The sequence below is a fragment of the Anas acuta genome, chromosome 2 (genome assembly GCF_963932015.1).
Source record: "Anas acuta chromosome 2, bAnaAcu1.1, whole genome shotgun sequence".
In the NCBI taxonomy this organism is placed as follows: domain Eukaryota; kingdom Metazoa; phylum Chordata; class Aves; order Anseriformes; family Anatidae; genus Anas; species Anas acuta.
This window is the reverse complement of record NC_088980.1, coordinates 147,073,673-147,097,332: the sequence shown is the minus strand read 5'-3', so window position 1 is coordinate 147,097,332 and position 23,660 is coordinate 147,073,673. Positions and strand designations below refer to the sequence as shown.

The window sequence follows — 23,660 nt, the reverse complement described above, 5'->3', positions numbered from 1 at the left end:
GTGCTTTTATGACACTACATAATTAATAACAATTTGTTCAGTATGTAAAGCGAAGCTTCTCAGATAAGCTTTAACAACCAGTTGCCTAGAAGAGGGGATCTCTTCAGTAAATGGAAAACATTACTGGAAATCTTGGGTTAACCTTCAAGTATATGCCTAAAACAACCCATGACCACTATTAAACGCTCAGGTTGCACATGGTCTGGAATGCTGATTGAGCAGACTTCTGTGGCATCATCCAACACTTTTGCAAGCTGATGAATCTGAATAATTAAGTTTTTCCTCATTACAGGTCTCCGAAGCACACTAATCAGCCCTCCACAACAGCTGAGTTCATTCTGGAGGCAAGAAAACATCTTTGACTAATTGGGTGTTTTGATCACCTGGATTTGGTAAACTCGGGCTGCATTTGGGGTGTCTGCATTGATCATAAACAATATCACATGCTGCCATACAGACTGTGCGTTCTGCTGTCTGCACACTGACATGGCAATGGATCCTACAACGTACATTATATAAACGTACTTTTCATTTTTGCCAAGTCTGAATTTTTAAGGACCTTACAAAACGTTTTCTCCTCTCTCAAATCACAAAAGGAGTGTGTGTTTGTTTTCACTAAATAGGAAATTTTACTATATATTATGATCCTGATCATGAAATAAGGTCCACGAGGGCAGTCCTGTTGACTGCGTTCAACAGAGATCTTGTTGTCCCAAAGTTCACTGAAGGATGGAAATCCCAGTTTGCATGTGCTGCTGTCATGGCAAGTGTCCTGAGAAGAATTTTATCTACTCTGTTGATTGCACAAAATTTAGACTTTAAGTAACACTTATACAAAGCACATTTATGCATGAAAAATCAAATACCACAAATATCAAATAATGCAAAATGCTTTTGAAGATGCAGGGGAATTTTACTTGGAGAACGTAATTAGAATCCTTCAGGTAAACATGCTCACACTGATCTAAAACCCTGAAAAAGGAACAGAAATCAGGCAGAGTTTAGTGTTTAACACACTAAAACTGGTATAAACCAGTAGCATTAGCACCACCCCGCTGCACTCCCACTTAAATCCTGCAGACTTGTCTGGCATAGGTAGCCACAGGCACCTTTTCTAGCATGCAACATCACAAAGATTTAGTTATTGGATACTTGAACATTTAAAGTGGGTTGAGCATTATAATGTAAAGATGAGTTTCTAACTGAAATCTTAGTTAGCAGTACAACGTCGCACATTCCTTCCAAAAGGAAATTAACTGGAGGTAATGCACAGCTCTAACGCTGTATGTAAAGCTGTTTGAGATAGAGCACTTAACAAATACTAGCAACTTATATTCAAATATGACTTGAAATGATGAAAACTTCCTTATCAGAGGCTAGCATCAGATTTAATCCGTTGAGCAATACTTGTGATTATTACACAAATAGATGGGTGGAAATGCGCAGAGTTATTAACATTTTAGAAATTAGGAAACCTTATAATCAAAATATTATTTTACAAATTGATTTAAATACTGAAGAGGAATATGTTCAGGCAGGTCTGATATTTCAGACATCTTACTTCCCTTTGAAACTTTTTAAAAAAATAAAAGAAGAAGCAAAAGAAGACGACAGACATGTCAATGGCTGAATGGGTGGGTGGGTCTTCTGTGAGATGAATCATACTTTTCATTCAGTTTTATGAAAGTCTTGCTTCAAGCATGCCTATAATTACTATTTGTTGCAATCGGACGTATGGCACACCAGCTTGCCATGCAGTACAATTTACAAGGCTTTGCTAAATTACTGAGGGTGCGAGTCTCTTTTGGGGACACCAATTGCCATGTGGGTCCCTACCCCAGCATGTACCTGTGGGCTGGGAGAGCTGATAATGGACTTTTAATACAGGATGGTCACAGAGGTTCTTTGTTATAATTGTCCAAATACCTAATTGAAGATGTGTAGTAATCATCAGCATAGACTGAGATAACTATCTGGTTCCCTTGGCCAAAGTTAGCTCTGCCTGAGAAGGTGTTACTAAAAAGGACACACCAACCAGCCCGGAGTCTGTTTTATATAACTTCCCATTACTGTCTTGCTTGGGTACCAGATATGTAAAGCTGAGACATTTTTAGAGCCGATTCCACCCACGGCTTCAGGTGCCCAGCCACTGTGGCAGGAAAGAGCTAGACAAGTTGGGTGCTGAAGCTTCTTACAGTGTTTCAAGAAAGTCAGCTACCTGGCAAAGCAATCTATGACTACCACCAACCTCAAACCTGCTCAAGTAGCACACAGCAAACGCTGATGACAGCATTTCAGATCCCTTGTTTTTGGGAGTTTGGTGTCTAATTCTGAAAAAGCCTCCTACCACCGAAGATTTAGAGTTTTGAGGCTTCTCTGGAGTTCAAAGTCCTTTCTTTCAAAACAGTAGGAGACAATATTGTTCCTTTCAAAATACGTCAGGAAGAGCAGGCAATAGTGCCACTGTTCCCTTTCTTTCAGTAACTCAGATAGAAAAACAAGGTAATTAAGTTTGGGTAGATTGCAACCCTACTGAGGAAAATGTAGACACTGACATCTTCTCCTGAAGTTGGGTCACTGTGCAGCTGGAGTAACGAGCTGAAAATGAAAGCCAAAAATCTAGAGCACTATTTTGCAATTCCCAGAGCAGGGCATTCAGCTGGGAAGGAGGGAGGGAGGAAGTTTTGAGCTTCTCTCATAGTCCCCTGGGTTTTTCTAGTGTGCATTCACAGGCTGGCTCATGTAAAATGCAGCCCTCCATATCTCGAGAGCAGCACCAGTGCCAACACCCAGCTGCATGCCCCAAAGAGCAAAAAGCAAAAATATTACCTTTTGCTTGGTCTTCTCGTTACCCCTGTTCTTGTTTGAAGAGCAGAGGAAGGCAGGGATCTCTACCCAAATAAACAAATGAAGTTCCTCATCTCAGGCTTTTTGGATTGCTCACTAGAGACATGTAAGTGTCCCTCCCAGGAACAACACACTAATGGCACATACTAACCCTGATCAAGGTACCTCCACTGCTTCATCTCCATTTAGTGGTCCAGGTCACACAGGGGGTCTAAGCACTCTGCTGCCCAAGCTTGCTAGGTGTTGTAAATCCTATCATTAAAGGTTTGTTTCTATTCATTGCATAGAATGGGTAGGCACTAACTCAGCATTAGGCATTCTGCAACGTGACCTGGTCTTCTGATGTTTCCAAGGAACGTATCTTTAAACCTACAAATGTCTCCCCAGCCTCTCCTTGGTTTTAGTCCAACCCTCTCAGGACCTAAATCCTTAGTGGGCTTCATGGAGTCTAAGGCACATCTCTCTTTTAGCATAGCTTTGTGCATTTTATAGCAAGCTCATAAAAGTGCAGATTTATGTGCTTATTGCAATTAAAAAAAAAAAAAAGAGAAAATAATAACAAAAAAAAAAACCACAACCTTATAATCTTAAACTACACTTGCTTAGAAACTCATTGTGGAAAACACCAAGTAGCTGAGCTATAGTAAACATTTTTACTGTGTTGACCAGTTCATTCAATTATATCTTTTTCCTTACTGTAGCTACAAATACTGGAAAACAGTTATTAAAAAAAAATCATTTTCCTTTTTCTGTGTGTATAAATAAGCCAGTTAATTTAAAGCTTTAATCACCGTCTTATTTTAGGCTGCTTCATTTGTATGCATACAATGATAGATCCTTTAGAGATAGCATGAAAAAAAGACTTTCATGTACTATATTTAAAAAACTCTGCTAATATAACACTTCTGTCATAGAGACAATTCCTGTCTTTATATTTTGTCACTACACCTTTTTCAGTGAGTGACCTCAACCACTCACATGGCTTTGCCTACTATCTGCAGATCCTACATGTCCTTCCACTTCTGACCTCTCTTTTCATTTGCTCCTGTATCTCAACCCATCTCTCTCCCAGCTCATTTCAGCACCAGGATAAACATAGAAAAGGCTGAAATACAGTTCTTAGCCCAGCATCTAGTGTTCAATTTGTACAATCATCTATAAAGCAAGGAATAAGAAAGTGAAAAATATTCATGTTCTCTAGAGCCCAACACGAGTCAGAGAAGCTACATTGTCTGTCTGATCTTGAAGAGAGACAACAGTGATACCAAGAGGCCATTCTGGAGCCTGGGGGTAACAAGAATACAGGGATGCCTGTTCAGTGACGGCCCTTTACCTCTCAGCAAACTGCAGAAGAAGCTGTTATGCTCCTAGAACTGGGAATCTAGTGAGTTGGTATTGGTTTTACACCACCAGAGAGACAGCACCCCTTACTTTTCCTCTTGAACCCCTACACTTGTCCACAACCTGCCTCCAGTTGGGTGTACATTACTGTTGCCCTTGATATTCTGTTTTTCCATGGGCACGTTAGCCTGAGCTGGGCTAAAATCTCTGATATCAGTACTTGAGCTGCCCAGTTTAACGCAAACTACTGCTGCCCCTCTTGTGATCACATCATGGACATACTCCCGTGGACAAAGCCAGTGTCTGCCTCTTTCAACTTTTTCTCTCAAACAAGGACACAGCTAATGGGAAAGGGGAAATAAGGATCAGAGATACTGTTCAACAAGCAAACGTGGAGGATAAACTCTTCGGCGTCAGAAGATAAAGAAATGTGTACAGATAGAAAACCTACAGAACAAAGACCAACACCTTGAAATCTGTCTAACATTTACTTTGCAAACAAATATATCCTAATTCTCAAGGTGGTCATTAGGTATAATTCGTTTTACTTGGGCCTCACTGTTTCTAGGAAATCGGGACACCTACTCACATATCTAAACACTGGCTCAGTTTATGCCAGTAAATGCCATAAGAGTGAACCAGCACCTCTTCCAAGAAATGGTATTGCTAGTTACTTCATGCACTGAATGAAACCGTATGTTAAAACTGGCCATCAGATTAGAACATCAGTTATCTACACGCTCAGAAGTATCTCTCTGTACATTATTTTCCTCTCTTCAGACAAATCTTTCTAACAGAACCGACTCTTTATCCGCAAATAAATGCAATTGTTTACACAGAAGGAACACAATGTCTGCTACCAAAATACCTTCTTTACTTTTCCCGAAGTCCACATTTTCTCACGTTCAAAACAAATCCCTCTGTGCTTATTTTTGGGGCAAGAAATAAACACAAAGGCTATAAAATAGCAGTATTCTCTGAAGACATAATGAAGTCATACATGTCATTAAAGTTTAGTCAATCTGCTCAAAATCCTCTAAGGCAAATACATTCAAGGTTAACACAGTCAGTTCTGCTCTTCTACTGATTATATGACTTTATCTCCTCTGAGAAATGTAGATTTGACCTTCAAATTCTGCATATAATTAAAAATTTCAAATTAAGCATATGTAGCTAGTCTTTGACATCAAGATATTTTTCACCTTTTCAGTGAAGTAGCTGGATAGAATTAAATAGCCCCCTCCCATCTTGCTTTTGTGTTTTTCCAATAGCAACCTTCAGTTATTTAAGCACACTTTAAAGCACCTTACCTCAGTGTTTACCCTTTTTTCTCCCAGAAGTCTGGAGCTGCTGACCTAATAAATGTGGCTTTTTCATATTTCTGGGCTAGATATACTAAACTGTATCACACATTTTAGCCCTCACACTCATCCCAATCCATCTTGACCTTAAGAATCTGACTGCAACGACTGGGTGAATAAAATAGAAAACCAAACAGGATTAACTTCCACAGTTCAATTTTCAAAATGAATGGGACAAATTATAATATATCATGACTCTAAAGCTAGTGGAAATGTGTGAAATCACATTCACAGAATGTACACAGCTATTACAGCATCCTGATTCCACCAAATCACTGTACACACGCTTCATGTTTTCAAGAAGAGCTTTTGATTGAATAGTGGACTTTAAGACTCAGAGAATACAGGTTTCTGCTCCTAATCCTACTGCAGAATGCTTTTTTCTTATCCAACACATACTCAGTCTCTAAGACATTATTTCCCCTAAGTAAAACAGGGATCTTAATAATTTCCAACCTCATGGTAACATTTCTCCCACTGGAGAAAAGTTTGGGCACGACCGTGATAAGTGTTTGGATCAAAAACAGAAAGGCAAGCTGTCCTCAGTTAGAGGGAGAGGTATAGAGAAATTCCTAACAACCACATCTGTTTCTTTAATAAGTTAAAAATTTTACTGTTACTGACAATAAAACAGTATCTTGAAAGTAAACAGTTACAGTTTCCTAAGTATTTTTGCAGTGCACGAGAGGATTAACAGAAAGCACTGGCCATTCCTAAAGTTCAAGGGAAAACTGCAAAGAAGTTTGCACAATCACAGGATCACAGGCTGCTTGAGGTTGGAAGGGACCTCTGGAGATCATCATCATCAGAAGTCGAGTATTCTTGCCATATTTCTAAAAGCACAGTTAAAAACGTTTGAATTTCTTCCTAGCTTTCAAATAATTTGGTTTGCGACACAAATTAGCATTGTTTGCTCTTAATGACTGTCTCTCGGAGGATCTGCTCTCTGCATCCCGCCAACTGCTTCTGGCCAAGCTCAGCAAGGCCACGGAGAGATCTTCCTCTGCCAGCAGAGGCCAAACAGGAGGTAAGACTTGATTTAAGCAAGGCTCAGTCTCCGTGCAGCTCCCCGATTAGCTCCTTCGGCTCAACACCGCCGTAAATTACATCAATTACATGCTGGGGTGGGCTAAGTGGGGGAACGGGAGGGGGAAGGTTTAATGTGCCTTTTACCTTGTACATACATGAATAAGGGTTTTAAGTGCAGGACTAAAAGTGAATAAATTTGTCCCGATGAGACTGTGAAAGGTCACTTCTCTGCAATTCAAACACAAAGACAAAAGGGTCTGCCCCTCTGAAACTCCTTCTTCAAGCAACAGATGGCTTTGCAAGTATTTCTGGACCTCCCTTGGACCGGAATTGGTTCTGAGAATGATGCTTCATCTAAATTAACTAAATCTCACACTATCTCTGTTAATTAGCTATCTTTGTTCCCAAATAACGTTTTCAAAATTTCACACCTTTCATCTTCTGCGTTGCTTCCCAGCAGAAGGCAGGCTCTCCCACAGCGTGAGCTTACCAACAGAAATTCTGGGCAGAACGACTGCAATCTTCAGCTGATACACTGCTGTTAGGGGTTTTAGGGCTTCTGACAGAAATTTCCTGAACCTTTGGCTTTGTTGATTTTAATAGTAAATCCAGCAAATGTGGTACATGTCTGTTGTGAGATGAAATTAGGCCAAGACACAGTTAGAATTTCAAAGATCAGTAAAACTGTGTTGCAGCTGATGAATTCAGTAACCTCCAGCATCAGACATTTGGTAATAAAATGGACATCATCGTGCCATGGGTTTGGCACTTGACATCCCCACACAGAACTGGACATGTTAAAAGCTTAGGAAAAATAATTTTGCAACTATTTTACTAGATTATTATTACTTCGGAAACTAAAATTTCTAAAGGTTTTCTCATAAGCAGGAGCTGAGGTATCCACGTCAAAGATTATTAAAGAAAATATGTTTCTGCAGGACTGAGCAAAGATCCTTTTATGCACTGAAGCTGGAGAAGGGTCTGATGCAGGATCAGGATTTCTCCTAGGGATCACTGCTGGAACCAATTTTCTTCAACATTTTCACCAGTGACCCAGAGAAGTGAGACTGTGGTGAAATCTCCACTCGTGAGGATGCTGCTAAACTCTTTCAAATGGTCAAGCACTGCCCTGATGATGAGGAACTACATTAAGACTTTACAGAAGTGGTCAAAAAGTTGACAGAAGAGCTTCAATGCAGATAAGTGTAAGGCGATTAATCTAGGGGAAAATAAACTAAACCACAGCTGCACAGTACTGAACTTAGTACTCGTAGCTGCAAATCAGGAAAGAGATCTTGGAGTTGTTACTACCTGTCCTGAAGCAGCGCCAATGAAAGAGGCTGAATCTCTTCTGTAGCTTAGATTCTGAGTCTGAAGAGAACATGAGTGAATGGAAACGGGAAACTAGGACCAGGAGATGGAAGGAGAAGGGAGGCAGATTCAGGTAAGAAATCAGATAAGTGGTAGGAATGAACACAGCGGATTAGTTGGGCAAGAATTAGGATGGTAAGATGACAAATGTAGCAGCAGTTGGGTTGAAGGAGGAAAGGTGGGAGTGACAGGCAGAGGCTGGGATGAAGAATGACAGGAAAGTCTGGAAAGGGAATCGAGGAGAAATACCCAAAGCTGCAATAGCAGAGTTTCTACTAATTCATTTCTTCCTTGTGTCTGAAATTAAACTTGAAATTCCAGAAGCTCAGCACTGGGAAAATCTCTCAGCAGTGGCTAGTCAAAAAGAGAACTGTGAACTGTTGCTTCTGCTGGTATTTCTTCCCCCTTCAGTGCAGGGGACACCATAAACCCAAATGATCCAAGGTAGTTGATAACCATACAGGCCCAATACAATTTTAGACTTTCAACCTTTTTTGCATGGTTCCACTTGTATTAAACTGCTTGTAATAACACACTGACAGGTAATTCCTTGGACATTTCTTGATATTCCCTACAGCAGGTTTGGAGGTATCTTCTCAAAAGGTGAGGACAAACCAGTTGTTTCATTGTGCTTTATGGTTTATAATGGTACAAAAATTGTTCAAACATTTCTGGAATTTCTTTTCACTACCACCCCTGCCCAGAGGAAAAAATAATAATAATAATAATAAAAAAAAATAGATTTGTTAGTTTTCATTCTCAGATAGAGTAAAAAGTTTTTTTTTTTTAAATACTGGAATTTTTTGTTCAATGAATTCTAATCTTACTATATCTGATATGGGATCGAAAACAATACAAAAACCAAAGACCAAAAAGATGACAAAAACGATGCCAGTTCTAGCATTTCCTAACTTTAAGAGCTAACATCTTACAAGTCTTGTGAGACTTCTGTTGCTTTCTGACATGACAATACACACGAGGTGGGGTAGTGGGCTGGCAGAAGGTTGGTAGGTGGAAAAGAAGGGAGGAGTAAGGCATAACAATGAGACATATTTCTGAAGTTTTATAAAGCTATTTCTGTGACATTTCAATGAATCATTTTCCAGCATCAATAAAACTTACAAAATACTTACAGCCTGTTTATAAGCTGTTGCAATAATGGATAATAAACTAACAAGGGATTCCTTACATCCCTAGGAGGGAGTTGTCTAACTCCACATATGCTACTCGGTATACTGTCTTCACAGAAATACAATAGCTTTTGTTCCATTACAAAAAATTAAATATAAGACATAAAAACAAACAAACAAACCTCTTTTTCAAAGTATCTCAATTTTCCAGTTAAAATACCAGTGTGGTAAGTACTGCTTAACGCCTGTAGAGTATTGGGAAGCTCTGAATAATTCTGATAAGATCAGTTTTACAAAAGAGTATGTCTAAACAGTGCTTACATGAAAGATTTCAGTTTACAGGAAAGAAAGGGAAATCCCCTCTGCAGGAATTGCACAAGATATGCCAATTACAAGGTATAACGTTATGACACAAGGATATGTTTTTATTTTGGTTTCTGATGACCGTATTAACCACAAAGACAAGACTTCGACAGGTTGCACTCCGCACATGTACGTGGTGTCAGGAGGCAGTAAACACACTACAGCCACCTTACATGGACAGACGTTTTTAACGTTGGTTTGAGAAGAAATGGGTATTGTAAAACACAGCACTTGCAAAGATAAAACACAAAGCACCAGGCAAAGCATTACAGAGTCAATCGCTTCCTTTCTCATCAGAAAATGGATTTACTTTGATGAAAACTGTGACCTAGTTTGATTAGTTGCTTACTCATTAATGCAAAATATTATTACAAAATAACGTTTTGTAATATTCAACATTTTCAACATATATGGCTGAGAATTTTACTGAAAGCAAAATCAAAAAGCAAGGAAATTAAAAACGTTGAGCTTCATAAATATATTTGTGGTTCCTCTATGCATTTAGAATTTACCCTTTTGACCTCATGTTTAAGCAAATAAGCATCTTTATTCAAGATATTATCAAAGTAAAAATCCCTTAAGTTTATTAGCCACAACCAAATATAATTCCATTCATATTTATTCATATCTGTAGTTTTGACTTGAATAACAAAATATTTCATAACAGCAAGTGTGATTAAATACTTCCACCTTGAAGGGCTGGAATTGTGCAATATTACTCTGAAACATCTTGCTAAAATACTCCTTGACACCACTTGTGCCTTGTCCTTCATTTCAAAAACATGCAATTAAAAAAGCATTCGTACAAATCTTCTTCCAAGCAGTTTTAAGTGCTCCTGTATACTCACTTAGAAAGACATCCACCCCAAGTAACCAACATAAAATCCTTTCTATATGTTTCTTCCCAAGCTATGATTCATTTTACTGCCTATCTTGTATTTCATATTCCATTTTCCTAAGTCTTGGAATCCAAAGAAGAGGGTAGGAAACAGCGTATTATATCAAGAATATTCATTAACAGGATAACTACCCAAAGTATTTCATTTCTTTGCTAACATATTTCTACACATCATAAAACTCTAAGGTACCAAGAGAAATCTATTCTGTTGCTGCAAAGAGAGCTACAAAGTCAATTAAGTTCTCCTTCTTCCTGTGAATTTAATGACTACTCATCTAAAACTCAGTGATGTAAAACATCAAATAAATCTTAATAGCTGTTGCACTGCATTCACGACATGAGAGTCTGCCAGTCCTCTGTTCCCGTTACCATCCAAGTATTTCACAATCATTTTGAACAGATGAATGTGAAGAGCTATTGAACTTGGACAAGGCTATCATCTCTTAAGAGAACAGCTTACGATCTATTTAATAGTTTTGCTCTTCTAAATGCCTTAGACATAAATTCATCATGAGTTATTTCATAACTACCTTCTCAGGGTTTGGTTGTGGCTTTTTTTTTTCTTCCCCATATTAAAAGCCTCTGTGTAAGCTTATATGTTTTTATTAAGTCAGCAACTTGTCCACCAATTTGCCATAAAGTTATGAAAAGAGAGAAAGCTAAAGAATGTCTACTACAAATATGTTAAGTTTTTCCTCTTAAAAATCAAATGCACTTGACCCTTGAGCTTGAAACAGAAATATTTTTTTGGTTTTGCTTTATAAATTTTGAAATGTATTACTTCTATCTTCTGAAGGATCACAGTGGAGCCTATCAGGAGTAACAGCTCTACTTTTCGTATGTATTTGAAAAGCATCGCTCCTTCCTGAAGCTAAGCTCTGGTGTGCATAACAAAACACTCTTTCAAATACATATTTTCATACTTCAGAAAAACAAACAAAAATCCCCATGGGATGTCTGTGCTGCTGATAGCACAAGATTGTTGGAGACCAATGAACAGATCAGTCTTTATCATTCTGTCATTATGACTCAGAGCGCGGTTCAACGTCTCATTCACTACAGCCATCAAAACCCAAATTAAAGAAAGATCCATTTCCTCATAGGTTTTTCCATGACATTTAGCTGTATTCCTGAGGCTGCACCAACTGCTGGGGTGACCTTCAGCAAATCACTTTCTCTTTCAGAGTCTGAATTTCCTCATCTGAGGTGACTTTGTTGGTAAAACACTTCAAGATATATAGATTAAAAACAATATATATATATATATATATATATATACACAATAATAATTGAATAAAAGGCAGTTATCACGTGTTTATGTTGCAGAGGTTTGTAAGGTCATCAGCCACCCATCAGTCCTGACACAATGGTACCCATGATAATGACTATTGTTATTTTTGGTACATGAATATCAAAGAAGCTATTTCATGTATCAGTGCTGAGAAATACTAGATTAAAGCAAGGAAATTCAACTTCAAGCAAAGATGGATACTAAAATCAGTAGACATCTTGAAGACCATTCATCATGTGCTATATGTTCTGAATGAATCTGCTGAGGAGGAACTAATTTTACCTTTTTTTTTTTTCCAGTTTCACAATTTTAAAGGAAACTCCAAAATACACTCAAAATATTTAACAGAGTTGTATGTAGTCAGGAGAAAAAAAAAAAACATAAACAGTGGCAGTGAAAGAAAATAACCAAGTAATGAGCTGGTTGTCATCCTAAAAACCCCATCCGAGCATGGAATCTCACAGTGAGAATAGTGATGGATGAGAGACTAGAAGAGCAGAAACTCTGCTGCAACCCAGGGAAGACTTTACAGATGCCCTCCATTACACTCCTACAGAAGATGATCCTGCTGCTTCAAAATAAAACCCCTAATTCTTATAGTTTCTGTACAGTAAAATAATAAAAGTGCTGCTAGACAAAGGGACTGCTGCATATTTACCATGTCAAAAAGAGCCCATATTTCAAAAGATTCAGAAAGGATGTGAAACCTCACTTCCAAGTACTTATGAAATAAAGTATGCTTAATGAAACTTCTGCTAAAATGAGTAAATAGCACATGATCACATTTTGCTTCTCTATTTTAATAAAAAACTCTTCAATCTAATGAGTTAACTTTAATAGAAAATAATTTATGTTACTCTCAGTTCTGTCCTACAGCTCCTGACAGGGTGGTTTTGCTTGGTTAATTGAGATTTGGGTCTTCCATTCATCATCTTCCATCTTGTTTAAACGCTATTACTTTAACATAGGGCTCAAAGTGTGTAATACTAATTACTTACACAACCAGACAAGAACCTTTTTCATCACTCCAATCATCACACAGTAATAATAATAATTAAAAAAAAAAAAAACAACAACAAAATATGAGTACAGGCCATCAATATTTCTCCCAAAGAGCACCCCAAGGCTCACATCAATCTTGTGGTAAAGCAATAGTTTGGGACTCAGGAGATCTGGCCATTAGCACAGTTGGGGGGATTTTGCTTTATAAAAATTAGGAACAATTAGGAATAGTACTGAATTTCTGCACCTAGACTAAAATCTGTTCTGAGCAGGTGCTATTTTTTACTATGTGTATATGCAGTACCTAGTCTAATGGGATACCCATCTTAATTGAGATGAACAGAACCCATTCGCCTATAAAAATCAGAAATGCATACATAAATATGAATAGTATAGGTATGGGAACAGATTGGTGGGTGGCGAGGAACTTGAAAATAAACACAATAGGAACAACAAAGCAATCACCCAAGAAAAGCCTCCAAACAATACTAGAAATGTGCTTTGTAAGTTAGCAGACTGCAAAATACAGGCAGGTGGGCTGAGTTTCTACAAAGTGAAATACAAATATGAACATGAACACTTCAGTACACAGTGCTATTGACATTGCTCACAGAACTTCTGCAGCACAAATGTTTGTGGTATTTGCAGGTTTCTTAGGAGAAATCAAGATATTGAATTATTTTCCCTTGTCTTTGATTTACAAGGTGGATCCTAGTTTTAAGAAAAACAATGTTGTTTTCCTCTTTTTAACCCTCCACCAGTTTTCTTAACCCAGCGAACATCTATAGCGTCAGTTAAAGGTTCATTTATTTCCTCGCTGATTTCCTGTAAAACCTGTGACTCAGCATGGCACCTGAACCTGCTGCTCTGTGGACTGAAAGGACATCGAACACTTTTGTAATCACGCTCCAGCTGCACGCCTGTCAGCAGTGTAGTAGCCATCGCTGAATTGGAGGTGATCATTACCCTGTTACTAAATTCACCCCTGCGTTTATGACCGCACGCACACACCTTGATAACCGAGCCAGAACTATTTCTGTCATCTGTAATCACTGTTGACAAGAATACCTTTTTCTCTATTCACTGCGGAATATTTTTTTTCTCTCAATAGTTTCGATGTTAACAAGAGTCTTGAATAATTTCCTTGCAGCACTGTTCTCCAGTAACTCTTTTTGAATGAGATCTACTTTAAATAATGTGGATACCTTTAGAAATGTGACCTCAAATCATTCATGTGTTAATTTCTGAGCATTTTTTGGAATTATTTATAAGTCTCCTTTTGTCATATATGTAATGAACACTTTCAATCTGAATATTTGGCTATTTAACATGGTAGACTGAGGTCTAAAGTCTTCTTGCCTTTAAAAAGCTCTCATGAGAGTTCTTCCTATTTGATATTTGAATTTTTTGGTAGAGGTTTTGCTTCTGGGTTTTCAGAATATCTTTTGCTTTTATTCAAGGAGCTATTCCAAAAACGCCTCTTTTATATTGAATTGCTCTAAGCTGCTGCATTTAAAATGGAGAAGAGTTTTCCACTCTGCACGGTTAAATAAAACCTACCTGAATACTGCAGAGTACATCTCTATCTGAAATAAGGAGTAAATCGTACTCTCTAATTTGTTTTCTTGGCATGATTCATTATCCTATGGTCCTCTCTTCTTTCATTTCCAGTCTAGATTTCTACATACAAGAAAGTTTTCTGTGTCTTTAATATTTTTTCCTGCCTCTCTCTGAATGTTATTTTAACTGCTTCCCTTTGAAGATAAGATCCCTGCAGATGAATACAGCATTCATGGAGAGGATGTATAATTTGTATATTATCTCTTAGATTTCTCTGTTCATTTTTAGTATGATCCTTTTCCTCTTGATGTACTGTCAGAGGTCTGAATTTGGGGACGCAGAAAAGAAAACACTCGTTGTTTGGGGCCTTCCTCCTCCCCCAGTTTGTCAGTAACAAAATGAGGCAACATCTGCCTTGAGAGGGTTAGGCTGAAAGTCTGCTTCTGAAGAGTGTGGGAAGAAAAGCATGGGATCCAGAAAGCTTTCCGTAAGGAAGTTAGTCTGCTGCTGGGATCCCTTCTTGGGAAGGTCAGAACTCTCCTCCCTGGAGTTATTCCTCAGAATACAACTGCAGGATGACAAAGCTTCTGACTGTAACACCTGTTTGACCTCATGAGCTGAGTCCTTGTTCTGACGTGTACTTTAGAGTCATAGAATCACAGAATCATTAAGGTAGGAAATGACCTTCAGGATCCTCTGCTCCAACCATCCCCCTGCCACCAATGTCACCACTAAACCATGTCCCCAAGCACCACATCCAACCTCTCCTTGAACACCCCCAGGGACGGGGACTCCACCACCTCCCTGGGCAACCCGTCCCAGTGCCTGACTGCTCTTTCTGAGCAGAAATGTCTCCTCATTTCCAGCCTGAACCTCCCCTGGCACAACTTGAGGCCATTCCCTCTGCTACTATCACTGGTTACCTGTGAGCAGAGGCCGACCCCCAGCTCCCCACAGCTTCCTTTCAGGCAGTTGCAGAGAGCAATGAGGCCTCCCCTGAGCCTCCTCTTCCCCACACCAACCACCCCCAGCTCCCTCAGCCGCTCCTCACAGGACTTGTGCCCCAGGCCCTTCCCCAGCTTCGTAGCCCTGCTCTGGGCATGTTCCGGGGCCTCGATGTCCTTCTGGGACTGAGGGGCCCAGAGCTGAGCACAGCACTTGAGGTGCAGCCAAGGAAGAATCTCTTACAGAAAATAACTTATTTCACCTTTCTGAAACACCTTGATTTTTGGTACGGAATCTTTGGGACTGGATTTGGCCAGCTGCCAAGCAGGAGCACCCCGCTCACTCCTGTGCCTGTGATGGGCTGGATCTGGGCTGGCAGTGCCCAGCTGCCCGTGGCTGCAGGCACAAGTCTCAGAGCCTGCCTACATGTATTTGAAGTCCTCTTTACTGCAGGCATTATCTCTAGACTTACCTCTGCTATACTGAATTAATCTAAGGTGATGCATACCGCAGTTCACATAGTTCTTCAAACTTCATCTACTTTCTATTTATATTTTTTAATTTACTTATTAAAACAGTTATTACGTTACACCTGTTTTTTCCTGAATGGATTCCCAAGTCACCTTAAACTGACTTTCCTTTATGATGAAATTTGTTACTTCTCTTTATTTTATCCTCTCCTTGTCCATATTTACTTGCTTTTTGAAATAAAAAGCTCCTCATATGGCACAGAAAGGGACTTATTTTTTCCAAATCTGATAAAGACTTTACTACCCACAACAATTTCAGATTTTTTTCCCACGGGTCAGGAGACCAGACTAATTCTGGAGTTCAATAGTACATCTATTGAAATTATTCTCATACTTAGGAAACTCAACAATGTCAACTTGTTCGCCACCTGAACAGAAATACTTTAAAGGCTTTCTGAAAGCTTTCTGGGTTCTGCTGCTCTAATTCTGAAAATTATGTCCCTGCTCATTAGGGATAAGTTTCATCTGCACAGCTTTCCTTCTGGTGAACAGACATTTCATCTGGTGCTTGTAGCCAGAGATGCCCGGCAGCAAGTCCCCTCCAGGCATATGTTCTGCTGTAAGGTGTGTATAGAGACAGACTGACCGGGGAAAATAGGAAAAGACATTGTTGAGAAAGAACTGTTCAGAAGAAAAAAAGTCTTAACCTGTGACAGGAGAGAAATGGATTCATTTCTCTGTTCTGACACACTTTCTGAAAGTTCCTGTACAACACACTTAAACCCAGACCCACAAAGATAATGATGTGCCTAACTTCCACTGAAACCCATGAGAGTTGAGTCCCCAAAAATACTTTGGTGGAAGTAAATCTTGTTTTTCTGGGTCTCAGCTATCCATCTGCACAATAGGTATTGCTGCAAGACAGCATTTCATCAGAGACAGCTCATATATTCCCCGTCAGTATTCACAGGACAGAAGAATTTAAAAAAGGTATTGGCTGTGTGGGATATTATACAAATAGGAGAAAGGGAGACCTAGAAAAACACATTTCAGTGCCAAAACTGTACTTGTATTTAAAATAAGCAGCCCCAGTGTCTCAGCCGTCTGTGTCACTGTTTCTCTGCCATGCTGTGGTGGTAGGAAGATTACAGTACAGCAAAACCCCGAGTGGCACTGCTAAGCATGGGAAAAAGAAAGATAACCAGCAAGGCTATAGCAACCTACCCTTCCTTTCCAAGCTTAATAGAAAAGAGAAACATTTCTACATTTGAAACAGAACCAAAGGTTTTCTGCCCAAATATTCTTGTCATTAAGTTTCATGCATTTGATTTATTACCACTTCCTGCTGTTCATATTTAAAGTCTCCTTTCCAGCAGGCACATAATCAAAATCACATTAAGCGTTCCAACAGCTTGCTTGTAGTGGCTATTTATAGTAAATATTTACTGATAGATACTTTAAGAGAAAAATAAAATCCTACACATGACAATTATTTGCAAAATACCGATCAAATTCAGTTGGATCAACACTTCAGCATAGGATCTGAGGTTAAGGACAGAAGGAGTCACATTTATGTTATTTTTAGAACCTATTTTGTATTGCCTCACTGTGAATCTATAGTGCAGTTGCTTTCTAGCATGTTGCAGAGACGTGGAGCCAAGAGAGACTTTTGCTGCATCCAGTTATCTCATTAGGTATGAAAAAAGTTTTCCCTGTATGAACTCTCACATTGGTGAGAGCAGCTGTTATATGCCCAACTCATTAGCAAACTGTCCTAACAGACCCTGTAAAATGGGTCTTAGGTTTGATGACACTCATGCCGCCCTTCAGACATCTGAGAGTTTGGAAATTCCACATCCTGCTAGAACTTAAAATGTGTGTGTTATGCAAAAGTTCAGTAACATACAATGGAAATTACCCTGTATGGGGTCAAACAGTCTGCAGAACAGTTGGAATTCTGAGGCTGCAAGATTGTAAATTAAAGAGAAACCAATCCATTTTTCAAAGAAACGCATTAATACAGCATGCTTACGGCAGTGCCAAAGCACTTTCTTTTAGCGCTTTTTAGGACTTACGCCTCTCAGTTCATGATTGAATTGTCAACTGAATGCATTTCATGCTAACTGTCTCAAGGCACTAAACTTGTGATCAAGCTGATGATTTAAGAAGACATCACAAAAGACTGCCTTAGTGGCAGGCAGCACGAGTATGTATGCCCCCAAGGATGGAGCTAAAGAAGGTTTAGTGTATTTAGATACACTAATGTGAGGGTAATGGATACCAGCCTGAAGAGCTCAAAAGAAGCAGATACCCAGCCTGAATCAGCTCCATTATAAGCTTTTAAGAAGAAATGGTGCAACTCTATGGTTAACCTGTTACTCTGGTAACAGCTAGCATAAGGAATCCAAAAAGAAGCCATATATTTAAAGGTGTGTGCAAACTGGTGAGCAGCTGTGTTGTTGAATCAAAACAAATTACAGGCAGCAGAAAAGCCCATCTGTGAGCACTGATACATAAAGTGCTGCTATTCTGACATAATTACAAGCAAAATAAACCCCAGACAGCACAAACTGGGTAGTGAGAAAACATACGTCGTAGCAACCCAACATAGGGATTTCTGTGAAAAGGGCACGGTCCTAGGAGATTCTGAGATCTTTAGCTTGGCTTTGTTACTTGTGAACACAATGCCTGGATAAACAAGGAGACAAAGGCAGAATAAACCTCCTTATATCAATGACCTTTACTCAGCAGTAGCACTTGAGTTTTCCCAGGGTTGAAAACAAGGTAGCTTTAACACAGCCAGCTGGCAGTATCATCCAAGCATTACTTCATGGGAGATGCTGAACTTTCAGGTTCTTCTGAGGAAAGAGAGACACGTCTGTGTTTCACCAGCATACTGATGAGTCTCTTTTCTAAATTCTGAAGTGGTGGCTCTGCAAGGCATTGTATTAAACTACCTGCGAGGCACGGTATGGCCTTAAGGACTGCTACGTTTCAAAACAGCTGATGACGACACACAATTGTCTGCCAGTACCTGCTGAGCTCTTTCTCAGAAGCGTGGTGAAGTGTAAGAAGAATAGCCTCCAACTTATCTGCCATGTCCTTCATTCACCAAAGCAATAAACCACAATCAAACGTTCTTCTAGGCACTCAGCATAAACGTGATGATTCGACGACCTAGAGCTAAGAGGGAAGAGATGAATGCACAACCAACCCACCTTGTACAAAACACAAAGGAAAGCCAAACCTGGCCTGGAACCTTTCCAAACACCACCGACAGGCAAATTTGGGGAAAATAACCAAACCATTCTCTTAAATGAAAAAACAACACAACAGATGAAATCTTGGTCTCACTGAAGTCAGAAGCAAAACTCTTCATTTAACAGCGCCTGCACTTCATCTGCAGGAAATTAACTGTCAAGCTTTCAAGAATTTTGTCTCTTGGGTAATACTTGAAACATTCATCAGCAGTGCAGCAGAATACCAGCATCTCTGCTTCATTTTCCTCTTGGTAGATAAAGATTGCAGAAGCTACCATATTGCTGCATTTATCTACACTTTAAATAATGGAATTATAATCTTTCTACTTCCCTTTTATTTTTTTAGAAAAGAAATTCCCTGACGGGATGGCCTTTTTCCAGTTCGAGGTTTTCATTTGCCACATCTGCAGCTGTTAGTAAGTGAGAAGCTGCTTTGGATCATCCGAGTGCGTATTCTACCACTTTCTGCTTCAGAAACATGATTCTAGTAACAGACAAGTCAGCTGTCAAGAGGTTGTTTCACAGATGTACTTGGCAACATGTTAAGCCATTTTCAGCTGGCAATAGCTTGAATAAACATGTAATTCTACCAGCGAAAAAAGCTTAGGAAAAAGCAATGATGAAATCAAGACTAAGCAGCATGCATTATTTAACCGTTTTTTGACGTTCAGCATCCCCTTCCAGAACTCGGTGCCCATCTCACTGCTGGTTAGCCCTCACAGGCTGCACTCCTTTTATGAGACCCCAAGCACAGAAAAAAGGAAACTGAATGGATCGAGGCAGGGCTCTGTGTAAGGGATCAGCAGCATGGGCAAGTGGCACACCAACAGATGAAGGTTTAGTGCCTTGATTCACCTATCAAACTCCACATTTTATAGGGCAATAAAAATATTTCCTTGATTACGCAATGGTTGGACATTCAGCTTTGCTGCTTGTGTCAGCAATACGCTCGTGTTCCTATTTCTGGAGTCTTGTGAGCCTCTTACTTGATAACACACAGAAGTGTGGAGCACAGCGTTTGATGTTGAGCACTCGATTATCTTGCCAAGCACAGTCTCTACTACGGATTGAGTATGATTGCAGGCAAGTAGCATTTCTCACAAGGATGTTCTATGAGATGAAATATTTTCTGATCAGTCTGTGTAGCTGGAAGGGAATAAGCAAGTTTATTATGTGTTACTTTCCAGGTTGTATTCAAGCAGCACCCAAACTGTACAAGGTGTTTTATGTGGAAGTTTTGCTCATGCCCTCCCAGATGAGTTCCCAATCAAAGGAAACACTGGAGAATAAAGATTCAGCTTACAGAAAAATCAATTAAGCACTTTTCCTCCAAATAAGAGGCTTATTCACAGTGCTGTAAGAAGAGACTGAGAATGCACACTACAGTGTGGATACCGAATCCATAACTAATCCTATATAAATGCACCAAAGCGAATATTCCAGAATTAACAAACAATGTGCACTTTCTCTTGCACATCACATTCCATCAAGTATTTGTACTGTAAGCTGCTTGGAGCAGGGACCTGTCACTGTTAATTAGGCCATAAGAATTATGTACATTTAGTTACCACATTTAAGATTTTTTCTTCTTTTCAAAGAGCATATTTCAGTTTACAGTTCTCCTATGAAACAGAGGTTGAGAAATAGAAAGCAAAATATCATTGTAAATACCAAATAACTTTGGTTTGATCCTGATCTTAATTTCTTTTTTTTTTTTTTTGATTTATGTATAATTTTTATTAATGTAAATGGTAGGACAGCACGTTTTGATGTTTCACACAGAAAAACCTCCAGCCTGCTCCAGCTAGACTACCTGCACAACACCTGGAAGAGTTTTCAGAATCACACGTTCAGGACACATCCTAAGCTACATATCTTACCTTCACAATCATGAAGGGTTGAAAACATCTCTTAGATAAACGTATTTTGTGGAATCATGTACTAGTTAGGGGACTACAGAAAACCAATTACTGGAAGTCCACAATTTCGTGAACTTTGGGCTATTTTTTTTTTCTTAGAAAGACAAAGAAACATAAATTCAAACTTCCTTAAAACTCAAGAACAGGAAGTTAAAATCTTCCAGATGCCCAGATTCACAACCAACTTGAAAACTGATTTTTGAGAACAGACAATAAAAGTGATTAAAACATGAACAAAATCACTCATGCTGTTATTGTTCCTCCCATACTGTTGACTGCACTGACTCTTTCAATATGCAGCTCTGAAGGAGCCAATCCAAAAGTAAAATATTTCTGAAATACAATTTAAAATGAGAAAAGAGAAACAAGACTGGGCACACATTTCAGAAAACATGACCTCGTACGTAAGTTTTTGAATCAAAATCTGTTGTTAAGAACTTCCATGTGAGTTACTTCCATATCCAGAGCAGAAAATCCAATTGAAATCAGCAAACTACGATCTGTTGCCAAGATACTTTCTTTTTGAGGTTCTTAAGAGAACAAAATAGCATGTACCTACTGCAAGGCTCTCTGACGTACAGGTAAATCCACGATTGCTTATCTTGTGGAATCAACCTCTCATGTAAATGTGAGTTTCCATATGGACGCAGTTGCAGGAAATGAGCCTCTGTTCTCATTTATGCAAAGAAAGGGTTTGCACTCCTGCAGCTATTAGCACACTCCCTTTGCACCATCGAATTCATCCCTTCCCAACCAACCCCAGCCCTCAGCTCTCTTCTGACAGAATTGAAAGGTTTCCGTGAAGATTCAAACATAAAAAATCAAACTTAAAAAGTGGAGGTGAATACTCTCAACACCCGAGTATATATACATGTACATACATCCCTTACCTGAAAGGTTTGGGGCTACCACAATCATTAGTGAAAGCATTTTTTTAAGAAAGAGCATGTATTTTGCTACAGCTAGAACTATTTCAGAAGCAAATATTTTGAACAATGGGGGTCTGCACACCTGGGAAGCTGGCAGCCAAGCCTTAGGCTAGTAACAAACAGAGAATGTAACCTTCCTTTAAAAACCTCAAAGTACTAATTTGGACAATTAAATGAAATACTGGTCTTTTTTATATGCCTGGTTATGTTGTGTAAAACCTCTGTGATTTTCTGAAATTCTGAAAGTTCCCTCTATAGCTAAATACCATTTATAATAAGATTCCTGAAACGCTAAAATATTTACCTTTCTGGTGCCCTGTACATCTCTGCCATTCATAAATGTTTTGACACTACAATTTCTGTGTTCAACGATTTACAAGATAAGGCCCCAGTCACTAAAAAGCCTTAAGTCAACGGTCTTCAGCCTGTGGCCTGGGAGACTGCAAGCTTTCAGAGAAGCAAGCTAACCTTCATGAGACGTAGGTTTGTTTTGGAAGGGCCTATACCTCAAAAATAATCTTTGTTCTTGAAGCTATCAGTCACTACTCTGAATTCACTTTAAGCCTACGTGTACATGTCTTTCCAGTTTGGCTTTGGTTAGAAAAGTAGAAAACCATTTTTCTACTAAACCTTCTTAATTTCATCACCTTTCTCATCCAGCAGAAACAAAACCCATGGCAGCAATTCAGCCCAGAAATCCAGAAGCTATGAATTGCTACCTAGGAAGATTTCTGTTTACAATACTCGGAGATACACAAACCATTTGTTAAACATGAAAGTTGGCTTCTGCTTCTGCCCTGACCAAAGCTGATGCCAATGCAGTACATCAGTTCTGCCACTGAGGATATATTCCGGTGAGGCACGAGGCCATCAAGCAGAATTCTCCAATCTTCTCAGCAAATGTGCTGAGACAGGACCAAATCATAACAATCATAAATGCTATTGCATACGTAGGAAGATTTTCAATCAAAGAAGAGTAATTACTACAGAAAAAGAGTTCTATACATTTCTCTCAAGATGAAATTTTAGAGGTATCTTATAAAGATAGCATCAAGTAAGGTAAATTAATTATATTTCATACTCAATATATATATATATAATATATATATTTCATCTCATATAAATGTATATCATGTATATTGTGTACTTGTATATATGTTGTACATGTATATTTCATATATATACATTTCAGGTATATTTCATACTCAAAAATATATATATTTTTGCAAACATTGGATTTAGCTGTTTTATTAGAAATGGCAGTGTTCGTAAGACAGTAATACTGGGCTACATGTTGCTAAATGGTATTTACTTCGACTAAAACTGATGGACTGACTGAATTTCAGTCAAAAAAAGTGTATCCCATTCACCAAACCCAAGAAGCTAAGAAAATCATGCAATGTTACCTCCATAATTCTGATAATTTGTTCTTTGGACAGCTCCAAGGTCATTTTGTGCTGAGTAGGGACCTGTAGTTAAACTCAAGTCATCTCTATGTTGGGAATAATTTTTTATCTTTCCTATAAGAATCAGTCTGTCCACGCACAATGACTTTCTGAAAACCCGAAGTCTGCACGTTCTCAGATAAGAAAAATCTGGCCTTAGCGATACGGAGATTTCATCTTGACTAGGTACAAGGCCAGAAAGAAAAAAGGACGATGATCATTCCCCTGCCTAAACTGAGTGGAGGAAGAGGCTTTGTGATCCAAATGGGATATGAAGAAAGCCTTCGAAAGGGAAGAGGAAGATTGGAAAGATCAGCCTGAGGGAGGTGGAATGAACAGAAGACTAGCAGGGGAAGGAAGAGGGAAGTTAGAAAGGGAGTTTCCTTATTCCAAATTCAGAAAAGGTGAGAATTGAGATGACCTCTGAAACTTGATGTAAGATTGCATCCTGCTAGCATAAATGCTGAAGTCAGTGGGAACTGCATGCCATTTAACAATG

At 39.0% G+C, this 23,660-nt stretch overlaps 1 protein-coding gene across 2 annotated transcripts in view; it reads right to left on the bottom strand.

Moving 5' to 3' along the window:
* Positions 1-23,660, bottom strand: part of NSMCE2 (NSE2 (MMS21) homolog, SMC5-SMC6 complex SUMO ligase) — a 133,137-nt gene that overhangs the window by 17,160 nt on the left and 92,317 nt on the right. The gene's annotated exons all lie outside the window — the stretch shown is intronic.